Genomic DNA, 12600 nt, shown 5'->3' on the forward strand with positions numbered 1-12600 from the left:
ATGGATGTAAACCGCCTATTGTCAGAGCCCCAGTGGCCTAATGGATAAGGCACTGGCCTCCTAAGCCAGGGATTGTGGGTTCGAGTCCCATCTGGGGTGGGCTTTTTCTCTTCGTGCAGCATAAACACACTCACATGCTTCAACTTTGCTTTGTCGTAATGATTAATAAAGTTTCAGAGCCACAGCAAGAAGCAGATCACTTCCCTCACATCCTGATGTTACTGCTGAGAGGGACCCAGACTATGATGAATGTGAGTTCTATATTTCATTTAGTCCAAGCAATATAAAGAATCAACACAGGAGTATATATAAAAATAATTTTAAAAGAAATAAACCACTATTACAAGAAAAAAAAGAGATGAAGAGGGTAATATTATGCAGCCGTTTGGCAACTACTGCATAATTAAAGAAGCTGTACCCAGTTTTTGTCTATGTAGTTGATTACAATCCCCCCCAGTGCAGATATAATGTAAAACAAGACCGCTACATGCTGTTTGTATGTAATTAAAAAGCCACAAAGCAAGAAGTAAGGCTTGTGCGTTGTGCTATTTGTAGTGGCATAACACAAACTCCTCTTTGGCCCCTGAAAGTTGTGAAAAGGACTCATAAACGTATTGTAGTGAATGACTATAATGCTAGCAATAAATTAGGACTGCTACAAAATGGTGAGAGAGGAAAAGGTGCCTCCGCCCCGAGTCTGGAGCAGACGGGGGTTTACCATGGGTATACGTATGTAACATACTGGAGGAGTGGCAGACTTGAAAGCAAATCAACTCATTGGGCAGCGCTAAAGCCATATGAAGTTTAGTTCAGCATTCGATAACCCACAAAGCCAACAAGTGTCCACCTGCGCTCTGTCCCGCGTGAGTTAAGTTCAAGACGTAACATAATAATATATCATCGTAACTCATATCTAAAACTACATGTGTGTGTCTCATTCATGCCCGGCTGTTGTTTTATATTGTTAATTTTTAAGTTCAACCGAAATTTACATGTTTTAATATATGTCCTATACCACAATCACCACACACCACCACACACCGTGATGCTGAAGAATGTTAAGTTACTACAAGAGAAATTCTTTAACTGCAATCAGGTACAGTGCCTTTAAGAAAATATGCCAGTTTATACCTCGCTCTAAAACACTGGTCTACATAATTTAGGAAATGCTCTTCTATGTTTTTAAAGTTCGTAAACTTCTTTGGACTTTGGACTCCTCATTATTTCAGTTGACAGAACTATCCATGCAAACTCATCCACACTGCTCCCTGGAGCTCTCTGCTGCAATTCCACATAGACAAAAATAGTGCTGTATTACTGTTACTTTCCACAATATTGTAATAATTTATATACTTTGATAAACAACCCTAAATGTCTATTCTGCATCAGTAAATCCAATAAATCAGACAGTTGAGACATTTTGCTGCATCCCATGATATCCCTGTGTATATTATCCCACATAAGTCTTGTCTACATCAGCCTGTGTACATATATCATGGACGTTATCAGCCACACTCCTGTCTCCACTCCAGTCACACATACATTACCCACGTATAACTTTATATGCATGGAGATATATGCAGTATTTGTGCTAAGCCTTCACACGGAATCTCCTAATGTATTTAATGGAAAAGGGAAAGAGATGTAGGTTTATGTGATACATGGTGGAAAATATCAGCTGACAGATGGAACTGCAGTTTGAGATTATAATGAGAAATGAACTAAAGAAGCACAGAGATAATTAGCTATACTTGTCCAAATCTATAGGAACGTAATATTGATGTTATGGTGTACAATTGTTCACTATTTGACCTACCACAGGGTTAACCAGTATCTAAGTTGTCATTACTGGTGAGAACACGTATAGAGAACAGTGGTCCAGGAGGTAGAGTCGACTTGTAACAGGAAGGTTTGTGATTCAGTGCCATTTCTGACAATTGCATATATTCTGTTCTTAGGCAAGAGTCTTTATTCTACCAGATGGATGTGTTGCACGAGCGATTTGTAGTGTCAAAGAGTGAAAAGACATGAATTAATAGTTTTTGGCAATTAAAGGACACATTTTATGGAAGATTCCAATTTTTGAGCTGCTTAAAGGGACAATATTACACTATTTTCTGACCAATGTTATAATGTTGTTTCCTCATAAAAAAACAAAACAAAACCAAAACCTGGAGTTGTGTTTTGTTTCATTCACACATTTTTAACACACAACCCCGTTCTTCTCTCAAACGGAAAACACTATGTACCAACTTGTGATGTCATGTACTAATACAGGAAGCACTGGACTGTGTTTTAAAACTCCACACACTTTTGCTAGAATAATTTGGTTCATTTTAGCCATTGCTAATCTCTACTGTACTAAAGGTAGATGTTAACTTAAAAGCTACTACTACTTCATCACAAGGGGGACCAGAGCATTTTAAGCTTTGAAGATGTAGACAGACTAATAATGCAGGGTTACTCAAACATGTGTGAATAAAACAAAACACAACTTCAAATCGTCAAAACACAACTCCAAACTGCCAAATCTGTTTTTGTTCCCTCATCACAAACATGCCTGTTTCATTCATGCTTGTTGTTTATATGGCTGCCTAGCTTTGAGATCACACAGTTTAAATTTTCTCTACATTATTACATCACAAGTAGGAATCCTGCACACTTTCTAAGTTCTTAAATCAGTACCATACTTTCTCTAAGCATTTCTTCTGTCAAAATGTATGCATTACAACAGCATGATGATTCAAACTTGAATAGCAAGTTTTTTTCCATGGTTTATTCACTTTGCTGCCAGTAGAAACTTCGTTACGATACACTAAGTTTGGTAGTGATTTATTAAATAATGTGAAACCCGACTATGGTCAAAAAAATAAAAAATAAAAAATCCACCAATGTTCAATCAAACGGAGGTGAAGAGTTTTGCCCAAGGACACAACATCAGTGTGAGAAAGTGGAAAATGCAAGTCCTCTGAGCTGAATGAGGCCACAGCAGGTACCGATTTCATAACTATTCTGCAAAAGTTGGTGCAAACTCTCAAACTTTCTCAGTCCTCGGGGAACTACTTTGTCTGTGTTTGAAACCCGATTCTTGTCTTGCACTTTGCAGCACAAGCTCAGAAATCCAAACCTCAAAAATAGAAGCCTCCTCCAGACTTTGAAGGGGCTGTCTCTTGTATTTACCGCTGCACTCCGACTTCACTAAATCACAGTAACTTCGGCGCAGCTCCGAGCCGTGTGAGAGTTATTATGGGGCTGTGGATGGTTTAATGTTGTTATCAGGGAAAGGGAAGAGAACAAAAACATTTATCTAACTTTAACTGATAGCGAAGAGAGTGGGGGAGCTTCTGTGGAGCAGGTAAAACAGGGGCATATAAGGCACGAAAGCATAAAATGACACGCAATTGGATAACACGGAGAAGCAATTAAGTATAAGCTATATAAATTACTTTTTTGTAAGATGTGACTATAATAAAATACAATGCGGCTGCGATTTATGTTTTAATAATGGATTCTGTTCAAAGTTAATAATTTAAAAGTGTATAGGAGAACTGACAAAAAACAGAAAAATGAACTGACAAACTAATTGAAGAATCACATTTTAGAGCAAGTTGGTACAAAGCTAAAATACCAAGTTAGTTTAACGCAGAATAAGAAACTATGAAAGGAAATTATGGTACTTCAAAAACTGCAGTCTTTGGAATTTGCTAATTGCATCTATTCAAATTGTGACTTCAGTGCAATCAAGCTGTGCTCGTGGTTGGAGATGATCAATCAAGCAAAGTGCCAATACTCTCGTTGTGTCCTTTGGCAAGACATTCTATAAACCTTGCCCTGGCATGAATGTGGGTGCATGTGAACATTTGGTGGCACAGATTGGCAGCCTTGCTATGTCAGCCTGCCCCAGGGCAGCTGTGGGATAAGCTTAGCACCAAGTGTAGACTAAATGCAATTATGAAAAATATTGAACCTTTTCAGCTATTTAATCTCCTTCTTGTGAAGGCTAACTACAGTTGTGCAACTAGATTCAAGTTTTTTGGATTGGTCAAAGTTGGATTAATAATATTCATAGGAAGAGAGAGGAACCATTGAATTTTACAGTTCTATATGTCAATATTGTTATTGAATTGTATTGAAAAAAATGTTTGAAAAACAGTAATTTGCTGATACTGTGATGTGGTTTTGTATCAACATTTCTCTTCACTGACATTAGAGCATAATAGACTGAGCAGCAGCTCTGCTTATGTACGGGTCACTCCATGGCCAAGCACCAAAGTACATCTCTGGCATGTTAGTACCATATGGACCATGTCTTGCTCTCTGAGGACTTCAGGAACTGGCCTCCTGCTGGTGCCCAGAGTCAGGACTAAACATGGGGAGTCAGCATTTCAGTTTTATGCAGCTAAAACCTGGAACAGTCTTCATGAGGATATGAGACAGGCCTCTGCTCTAGTCATGTTTAAATCCAGACTAAAAATTGTTCTGTTTAGCTGTGCATATGACTGAAAGGTTTTTATTCTGCACTCTTCTCTTGTGTATTTAATTATGACTATGTTTTGATTTGTTTGTAATGTCATTTTATTATCTTTCTTATTCTGTAAAGTGCTTTGAATTAGTGTGCAAATTGCGCTGTGCAAATAAACCTGTCTTGCATGTCTGGGCCAAAGAAAGAGTTCATTGTGGATGAGTTGTTCTTTGGAGCAGATGCACAGTAGGTGTTAATAAAATATGGATATTCTGCATTGAACAAACATGAAAAACAACAATGGCGCAGACTTGGGCGAGACAGTGCTAGCCTCAGGGGGAGTGCATGTGGTGTTTGTGGTGAGTAGACATTAGGGAACCCTCTGGAGACAAGAATCCAGACAGAAACACGGACACAGACAGTCCCAAAGGATCATGGAAAATACAGGTGGTGACTCCGGAAGACACTCAAGGAAAAAGGTGCTAATTTGAATGGTAGATTATAAAAGCTACAATAGGACAATAGCGAAATTAAAACAAAACAAATAAATATATGTATAAAAAATAATAAATACATAAATAAACAGTAGAGTAGTGAACAAGGCTGAAAGGTGCATTGCAAAGCTCTTCCAAACTGATAGAACAATATTTTTGACTCTATGGAGCTTAGTTTTCAGTTTATAAAATAAATCTTGATTTCAGTAAAAATATATAATTTAACATTACAATTAAATAAATACATTTTAATAATATGAAATTCATTTTTATTATTTTTTACTTTCTCTGCTATTTACAACTCTGTAGTGACATGGAGATTGGCAGATTGTGTTCAATTCCCCATTCTCTAGTACTGTGACAATAATATGGAATAGCAACTCAACATACTCTTCCTCCCACAGTCAGCAGTACGAAGCAGTGGAAGAGTGAAGGGCCCGGGTCGATGGATCGAAAAAATCCTCTGCCAGGGACACTTTTCTGGCAGCAAGGACAGATCATTTATTAACACCTAGCTTTAAGTGGAGTTACTGCAGCTTAAATTTAGGAAAACAAATAGATAAGAAAAGATAACACTAGATAATGGTCTGTCCAAGCGTCCCTATCCTGCAATGATGGCCAGACTTAAACCAGGAATGTTCTATCTAAGAAAACTGGTCTGTTAATGCACAAAGCTTTTACGTATCCCCGGTCAAAACTAATCATTTGTTCCTTTACATTCTCTCTGTGGTTGGAATTTGTATCTTTGCAGCTTGCTCGTGCTTACTTGTGCTGTTGGTACAATAGATCTGACATAGCACTTCCATTTAGAAGACTAGGGTTTGAATCCTGCTCTGTACATACTCTTCACTGTTGCAAGAGATTGAATACCCAGCATGCTGTGTTCTTCACTGCTCGCACGAGTTTAACTTGTGTGAGCAGAGAAACCAACTTGTAACCACCTGCTCCAACACTTCATACTTAATGTAACCTTGAGATACATCACACACGTATTTGAATCATAGTTTGGTTCAAGTCCTGACTCTGGTACTTTGAACTGTCATTATGCACAGTCACATGGAACAGCTTCAGCCTCTGCACTGTATCTAGATTAAGGAATTTCAACAAAAAAAACAAAAACATTATTTTTACCTTAGCCCATTTATCTGACATTTTTTTGGCAAACATTCATTTCTAATCACAGCAATTAGCTTTTTTTTACTAACAACAACTTATCAACTTCCACATAAGTGACATTTGCAACAATTTTATACCCTGCTCTCCTCTAGCACTATCCTTCTTCTTTCTAAACACAACATTTCTATACATCTCCTCCATCCATCACTTTCTGTCAGCAAACCTTTATCATTTGATGGATCTGAGCCTTTCGGAGAAGCAGCAGGTCGCTCTGGCTCCTGTACAGAACTTTTCACATCACCATCTTTCACCCCAGCTCTCCATCCTCTGCCTCTCTGCCCTTTTGAGCCCCCAGATAATGGACAAATAAAGGGTCAGAGTCAATCTAAAACCATTTATAATCTGTGCGATGGCGGAAGTGTCACTGTATTCTGATAAATGGTTTTTTGCACCCCATCAACACGCGCTTTGAGAAGAGTGGCTCTGAAAAGGCTCCTTTGTGGATTAAAGAAGATAAATCAGGGTTTGAAGGCGATGTAAAGAGCACAACATCCATCATGGTGAGAGAGGAGGTGAAGAGAGAGAGGAGATGTCCAGAGATAGACAGATTTGAAAGAGAAAGTTCAACAGTTGGGACCAATTGAGTGAGTGGTTAGCAACTTAGGAAAAGATACCGTGATTGTGGGCATGATATTCATAATAATAATGATCTTTATTTATACAGCACCTTTAAAAAGCAGAATTTAAAACAGATTCTTTGTGACTTCTCCATTTCTTGTGAAGAATTACTTACTTTTATTGTACACTGCTTATATACTTTTTGACTGCATTTTCCCCCCGCAAGCTCCCCTGTTCCTGTAAATAGTTGAGTTTTTTATTTTTACTTTTTTTAATATACCAAAATGGGATGGGACCAAGAAATACGCTATAGTGATGAAAAGCACTTTTAAGGGACTTTGAGTAATAACTGAGTGCTTGTTTCATGCGTGTGCAAAAATGGAAAAGCCTACGTGTAAAAGGGAAAGATATTATATTTGAACTGGAAGGAATGTGTCTGCATAATATTTCTTCTTTCCGAATTAAAAAAAAAGAAAAGAACAGCTAACAAGGACCTGCCTGAGGATCTAAGGCTGCAGGAGGAAAGCTAATAGGGACTTGCCTGAGGAGCTAAGACTGTGGGAGAACAGCTAACAAGGACCCATCTGAAGATCTAAGGCTGTGGGAAGACACCTCACAAGGATCTGCCTGAGGATCTAAGGCTGCAGGAGAACAGCTAACAAGGACCCGCCTGAAGATCTAAGGCTGCGGGAAGACACCTAACAAGGACCTGCCTGAGGATCTAAGGCTGTGGGAGAACACCTTACAAGGATATGCCTGAGGATCTAAGGCTGCAGGAGAACAGCTAACAAGGACCCGCCTGAAGATCTAAGGCTGATTTAAGGAAGACACCTAACAAGGACCCGCCTAAAGATCTAAGGCTGCGGGAAGACACCTAACAAGGACCTGCCTGTGGATCTAAGGCTGCAGAACGGCTAACAAGGACTTGCCTGAGGATCTAAGGCTGCAGGAGAACGGCTAACAAGGACTTCCCTGAGGATCTAAGGCTGCAGGAGAACGGCTAACAAGGACCTGCCTGAAGATCTAAGGCTGTAGAAGAATGGCTAACAAGGACCTGCCTAACAAGGACCTGCCTGAGGATCTAAGGCTGCAGGAGAACAGCTAACAAGGACCTGACTGAGGATGTAAGGCTGTAGGAGAATGGCTAACAAGGACCTGCCTGAGGATCTAAGGCTGCAGGAGAACAGCTAACAAGGACCTGCCTGAGGAGCTAAGGCTGCGGGAAAACAGCTAACAAGGACCCGCCTGAAGATCTAAGTCTGTGGGAAGACACCTAACAAGGACCTGCCTGAGGATCTAAGGCTGTAGAAGAACGGCTCACAAGGACCTGCCTAACAAGGACCTGCCTGAGGATCTAAGGCTGCAGGAGAACGGCTAACAAGGACCTGACTGAGGATCTAAGGCTGTAGGAGAATGGCTAACAAGGACCTGCCTGAGGATCTAAGGCTGCAGGAGAACAGCTAACAAGGACCTGCCTGAGGAGCTAAGGCTGCGGGAAAACAGCTAACAAGGACCCGCCTGAAGATCTAAGTCTGTGGGAAGACACCTAACAAGGACCTGCCTGAGGATCTAAGGCTGTAGAAGAACGGCTCACAAGGACCTGCCTAACAAGGACCTGCCTGAGGATCTAAGGCTGCAGGAGAACGGCTAACAAGGACCTGACTGAGGATCTAAGGCTGTAGGAGAGCGGCTAACAAGGACCTGCCTGAGGATCTAAGGCTGCAGGAGAACAGCTAACAAGGACCTGCCTGAGGAGCTAAGGCTGCGGGAAAACAGCTAACAAGGACCCGCCTGAAGATCTAAGGCTGTGGGAAGACACCTCACAAGGACCTGCCTGAGGATCTAAGGCTGCAGAACGGCTAACAAGGACTTGCCTGAGGATCTAAGGCTGCAGGAGAACGGCTAACAAGGACTTCCCTGAGGATCTAAGGCTGCAGGAGAACGGCTAACAAGGACCTGCCTGAGGATCTAAGGCTGTAGAAGAACGGCTAACAAGGACCTGACTGAGGATCTAAGGCTGTAGGAGAACGGCTAACAAGGACCTGCCTGAGGATCTAAGGCTGTGGGAAGACGCCTAACAAGGACCTGCCTGAGGATCTAAGGCTGCGGAAGAACACCTCACAAGGACCTGCCTGAGGATCTAAGGCTGCAGGAGAACAGCTAACAAGGACCTGCCTGAGGAGCTAAGGTTGCGGGAAAACAGCTAACAAGGACCCGTCTGAAGATCTAAGGCTGTGGGAAGACACCTCACAAGGACCTACCTGAGGATCTAAGGCTGTAGGAGAATGGCTAACAAGGACCTGCCTGAGGATCTAAGGCTGCAGGAGAACAGCTAACAAGGACCTGCCTGAGGAGCTAAGGCTGCGGGAAAACAGCTAACAAAGACCCGCCTGAAGATCTAAGTCTGTGGGAAGACACCTAACAAGGACCTGCCTGAGGATCTAAGGCTGTAGAAGAACGGCTCACAAGGACCTGCCTAACAAGGACCTGCCTGAGGATCTAAGGCTGCAGGAGAACGGCTAACAAGGACCTGACTGAGGATCTAAGGCTGTAGGAGAGCGGCTAACAAGGACCTGCCTGAGGATCTAAGGCTGCAGGAGAACAGCTAACAAGGACCTGCCTGAGGAGCTAAGGCTGCGGGAAAACAGCTAACAAGGACCCGCCTGAAGATCTAAGGCTGTGGGAAGACACCTCACAAGGACCTGCCTGAGGATCTAAGGCTGCAGAACGGCTAACAAGGACTTGCCTGAGGATCTAAGGCTGCAGGAGAACGGCTAACAAGGACTTCCCTGAGGATCTAAGGCTGCAGGAGAACGGCTAACAAGGACCTGCCTGAGGATCTAAGGCTGTAGAAGAACGGCTAACAAGGACCTGACTGAGGATCTAAGGCTGTAGGAGAACGGCTAACAAGGACCTGCCTGAGGATCTAAGGCTGTGGGAAGACGCCTAACAAGGACCTGCCTGAGGATCTAAGGCTGCGGAAGAACACCTCACAAGGACCTGCCTGAGGATCTAAGGCTGCAGGAGAACAGCTAACAAGGACCTGCCTGAGGAGCTAAGGCTGCGGGAAAACAGCTAACAAGGACCCGTCTGAAGATCTAAGGCTGTGGGAAGACACCTCACAAGGACCTGCCTGAGGATCTAAGGCTGCAGAACGGCTAACAAGGACTTGCCTGAGGATCTAAGGCTGCAGGAGAACGGCTAACAAGGACTTCCCTGAGGATCTAAGGCTGCAGGAGAACGGCTAACAAGGACCTGCCTGAGGATCTAAGGCTGTAGAAGAACGGCTAACAAGGACCTGACTGAGGATCTAAGGCTGTAGGAGAACGGCTAACAAGGACCTGCCTGAGGATCTAAGGCTGTGGGAAGACGCCTAACAAGGACCTGCCTGAGGATCTAAGGCTGCGGAAGAACACCTCACAAGGACCTGCCTGAGGATCTAAGGCTGCAGGAGAACAGCTAACAAGGACCTGCCTGAGGAGCTAAGGCTGCGGGAAAACAGCTAACAAGGACCCGTCTGAAGATCTAAGGCTGTGGGAAGACACCTCACAAGGACCTACCTGAGGATCTAAGGCTGTAGGAGAATGGCTAACAAGGACCTGCCTGAGGATCTAAGGCTGCAGGAGAACAGCTAACAAGGACCTGCCTGAGGAGCTAAGGCTGCGGGAAAACAGCTAACAAGGACCCGCCTGAAGATCTAAGTCTGTGGGAAGACACCTAACAAGGACCTGCCTGAGGATCTAAGGCTGTAGAAGAACGGCTCACAAGGACCTGCCTAACAAGGACCTGCCTGAGGATCTAAGGCTGCAGGAGAACGGCTAACAAGGACCTGACTGAGGATCTAAGGCTGTAGGAGAGCGGCTAACACGGACCTGCCTGAGGATCTAAGGCTGCAGGAGAACAGCTAACAAGGACCTGCCTGAGGAGCTAAGGCTGCGGGAAAACAGCTAACAAGGACCCGCCTGAAGATCTAAGGCTGTGGGAAGACACCTCACAAGGACCTGCCTGAGGATCTAAGGCTGCAGAACGGCTAACAAGGACTTGCCTGAGGATCTAAGGCTGCAGGAGAACGGCTAACAAGGACTTCCCTGAGGATCTAAGGCTGCAGGAGAACGGCTAACAAGGACCTGCCTGAGGATCTAAGGCTGTAGAAGAACGGCTAACAAGGACCTGACTGAGGATCTAAGGCTGTAGGAGAACGGCTAACAAGGACCTGCCTGAGGATCTAAGGCTGTGGGAAGACGCCTAACAAGGACCTGCCTGAGGATCTAAGGCTGCGGAAGAACACCTCACAAGGACCTGCCTGAGGATCTAAGGCTGCAGGAGAACAGCTAACAAGGACCTGCCTGAGGAGCTAAGGCTGCGGGAAAACAGCTAACAAGGACCCGTCTGAAGATCTAAGGCTGTGGGAAGACACCTCACAAGGACCTGCCTGAGGATCTAAGGCTGCAGAACGGCTAACAAGGACTTGCCTGAGGATCTAAGGCTGCAGGAGAACGGCTAACAAGGACTTCCCTGAGGATCTAAGGCTGCAGGAGAACGGCTAACAAGGACCTGCCTGAGGATCTAAGGCTGTAGAAGAACGGCTAACAAGGACCTGACTGAGGATCTAAGGCTGTAGGAGAACGGCTAACAAGGACCTGCCTGAGGATCTAAGACTGCAGGAGGATAGCTAATAGGGACTTGCCTGAGGAGCTAAGACTGTGGGATAACAACTAACAAGGACCTGCCTGAAGATCTAAGGCTGCAGGAGGGCTCATACAGGATTCTGAAAAGTGACTTGCTGCAAGACCTGAAAGAGCTTTAAAAGTCATCAGTAAAATCTTAGCCAGTGAAGGAAAGCATAAAATAGGAGTGATGTTATTGATTAAAACAGGTGAGAAGCCTAGCTGCTGCATTCTGAACCAGTTGGGGGCGCAAGAGAGTATTATTATCGTAGGGTTTTAAAGCCCTAAAGACATTGATTAAAGGTGGGATTTTTAAGTTTTACTCGATTTTCCCCCTCAAATATTGTACATGGAGATGAGCAGTGATTTGAGGTAACTGGTAAAATGCAATTGTAGTGGGTATTTTTCCCCCAACTTTTTTTGTCCTACTATATTAAATTTACTGAAGTTGTTGCTTGCCTATTGACACAAAAAGAGTGCTCAGGCAAGGTTACAACTGCAGATCAACTGGCACACTCTCTTGACAGTAGGTCCACTGTAGAACCAATAAAAAACGAATACAGTCAAGCAATATGCATAGTTTTGATTATTGATGTTGGTTGACCAAATACAGTGGTCCCTCTCTATAACGCAGTTAACCTTTCGTTTCGCATGTTTTGCACGCTTTTTTTTAACAGAGTACGAACTTGAATTGTGTTCCGCGTCCTGATTGGCTAAGGGACTGTAGACCATTGTCAATCAGTCTCCTTCATCCAGTGTCTCCTGTACAATACAGATGTATACAGCCAAATTTACAGAAATGTTTGATCGCAGCGTGACTCTGAAGTGCTGTATGTTTGCAAGTTTTCTCCCAGACAAAAGTGTATAAAGTGTGTGGTGAGGCGTTTCACAGCCTTAAAACATGCTTAATAATTGTAAAAACTGACTGCCTCGCGGATTTCACCTATTGCAGGCTATTTTCAGAAAGTAACCCCCGCGATAAAAGAGGGACGACTGTACTTTGGAAAAGTTAACTTCTTCACCCCAGATGGGACTCGAACCCACAATCCCTGGCTTAGGAGGCCAGTGCCTTATCCATTAGGCCACTGGGGCTATAGCACTAACTGACTTTTGTCCACTCCAGATCAGGGAAATGCCTCTTACTCCATACATTATAATGTAAAAGCATTAGTGGACAAAAACCCCCAAAATAAAACAAACTATCTATACATTTTAAAAGGCCTTTTCTTTCTACCTTGTTCAG

At 43.3% G+C, this 12600-nt stretch overlaps 1 protein-coding gene and 2 non-coding genes across 3 annotated transcripts in view; 1 reads left to right on the forward strand and 2 right to left on the reverse strand.

Moving 5' to 3' along the window:
• The window catches only part of sema3h (sema domain, immunoglobulin domain (Ig), short basic domain, secreted, (semaphorin) 3H), an 84621-nt gene that overhangs the window by 19997 nt on the left and 52024 nt on the right, over positions 1–12600 (reverse strand). The gene's annotated exons all lie outside the window — the stretch shown is intronic.
• On the forward strand, positions 27–99 carry trnar-ccu (transfer RNA arginine (anticodon CCU)). The gene has a single exon. It is a non-coding gene; the product is annotated as a tRNA-Arg (tRNA).
• trnar-ccu (transfer RNA arginine (anticodon CCU)) lies at positions 12377–12449 on the reverse strand. Its single transcript has one exon. It is a non-coding gene; the product is annotated as a tRNA-Arg (tRNA).

The sequence above is a fragment of the Periophthalmus magnuspinnatus genome, chromosome 7, assembly GCF_009829125.3.
Source record: "Periophthalmus magnuspinnatus isolate fPerMag1 chromosome 7, fPerMag1.2.pri, whole genome shotgun sequence".
NCBI lineage: Eukaryota > Metazoa > Chordata > Actinopteri > Gobiiformes > Gobiidae > Periophthalmus > Periophthalmus magnuspinnatus.